Consider the following 2,367-nt stretch of genomic DNA (forward strand, 5'->3'; position numbering starts at 1 on the left):
TTGTGAGCTGCCTCACGAGGAAGACAGTTCTGGCTGGGTCACTCTCCCTTCCTTGGTTTATTTTAGCAAACATTTACTGAGCAGCGACCATGTGTCAGGCCCAGTTCTGGTGATACCTAGCTCACTCGGACAAGTTCCAGGCTCCAGGAGTCACAGTCTAGTGGGCAAAGTAAAGAAAGGAATCAACAGTTTCATACCCTCTGGAGAAAGGATTCTGCAAGGGTATCTCGGCCTCTCCTTATGTAAATGAGCCTCCTCTTCTCACTTCAGAATCCGAGCCAGCATATTCATTTACAAGAGAGGCAGTTGCCACAAACTGTCTACTGCAAAAGCCAAGCAGAATGCCATTCGTTCTTTGCTTGCCTTCCATCGTCACTTCCCTCTCCCGTCTCTCCATTCTTTTCACTTCTTGTCCTCCATCTCCTATCTTTTCCTGTCCTTTTGCTTTTCTCTTAGTTACCTGCAGACCTTTCAGGGCCTCTCCCAAGCCCTTATTATCTAAGCCTGTGTGTCTTACTAGCTTATGTAGTCACCCAAAGGTAAGTCAAAGAACAAGAAGGGTTGGGAAACACTGACCCAGATCTTGTCAAGGCTCACAACGTGTTATTTTGCATTGTGACACTGGCATTTCCTTTCTGAGGTCTCTTTCTGACCTCAATAGTGAATGGAATACCCCAGAATGTTCCTTGATTCTAACGTTATTTGGTTGAGGATGCTAATATCAAGAATACTTCAGGGAGAAGATCAGAGTGGGGACCAGAGATGAGGAACAAAGCCTGAGGACAAAGAGGTAACTCCTCTCCTGCTTCCACTCTCAGAGATACCATCACTGCATTGTTAAATACCCAGATGTGTGACTGGGAAAGTGCAGCAGCTGGATGAAGAGAGAAACCTGCTTTGTTTGGCTTCGAGAAAGAGGAGTCAGGAAGGTGACGGTGATAAAGATAAACAGACTGTCCTGCTAATACTGCTTGTTACTCATTTATAAGCCTATGGAAGAAAGCATCTTTAAGAGAAGACCTTAGTCAAATTATTTTCTTGCTTCTCTGCCATTAACTTCATCCCTCCTATCCTACCTTGCCCCAAGAGACTTGAAGTACTGTCATTTTTAGAACTCAGCTACTTCTGGGTCTTTTAGTGAAGTTGCTTTGTGCTCTTACCTCAACTCATTGGAAAGCAGTGAAACCAGATGGCTCTTTCTGCTACTCTGGTCTAGTCCCAGAACAGGTTCTTTGCCTTCCTTTGTTTCATCCGTTTATCTGCCTAGAAATCCATCCACCAAACATTTATTGGGTTCATACTTTGTGTAAAGCACTCTGATGGCTACTCTGAAGGCTACAAGGATGAATAAGACTCATTCAATGCTTCCAGGAACTTGCAATCTAAGGAGACACATCTAAATAAAATACAGACATAGAAAAGGATTTTCTCTTTTGGCATTTTAGAAGTGATATGGGTTTTTAAAAAGATGCCTCCTACATGTGATGTTTTTTCTCCTCCATGAGCTCCAGGAAGGAAACAGCACTTGGGACTGTCAGGGAACAGAAATAGCAGAGCAATACATGGCTGGGGTCAGAATCAGGCCTGTGCCGTGCCATACCTTAGGACTGACAGACACACGTAGAGCCCAGACAATAGCAGCAGAGGCAATGTTTCCCTCTACAGGATTCCTTTGCACAATTTACTGTTCTTTTTTCAAAAACATAGTGTTCAGGGGAATGCTAAGTCATGGCACACATCCCTGTAAAAATTTCATCACTGGATTGGCTGGTCTTGGGTGAAAGACCTAGGAAAGGAGGTAACAAGGGGGCTGGGGTGGTACAGAGAGTAAATAAGAGATTTGGAGACAGTACCTTTGGTGGATAGACATGGTTTTGGACACAGTTTTTGAATCAAACAATAACAAAAATGTGGAGTAGACTCTCCACCATTTCAACTAGGGTTACAAAGTCATTCTAGGAAAATGGGTAAGAGAAGCCATTGTGGAGTTGAGTTCCAAACATGGACCCCAAACATTCTTCCTTGTTTAGCTTGTGGATCAGTTCATTTTACTTGTAGGTGCTCAAAGCTGAAGAGAGAAATTATGCGTCACTTGAATCTTGAAGGATAAGTAATTCATGATGTACACAAAGCGGGGAAAGAATTTCTAGACAGAGGAAGCATGGAGGAGTGAATGGCTGGGATGGCTGAAACAGAGGGGATAGGAGCAGAGAGACTGACAAGGGTAGAGGGCTTGCCAGGCCTACAGCCTCTGAGAAGAAAGGAGCTGAAGGAGGGGAAGCCCAGTCACAGGACCCCTGGTGGGTGGAACGGATGAGGGTCTCCAGTGCTCCTATATCCACTGGGGTGGATGTTTCTGGGATAGGA

The sequence above is a fragment of the Choloepus didactylus genome, chromosome 1 (genome assembly GCF_015220235.1).
Source record: "Choloepus didactylus isolate mChoDid1 chromosome 1, mChoDid1.pri, whole genome shotgun sequence".
Taxonomy (NCBI): Eukaryota; Metazoa; Chordata; class Mammalia; order Pilosa; family Megalonychidae; genus Choloepus; species Choloepus didactylus.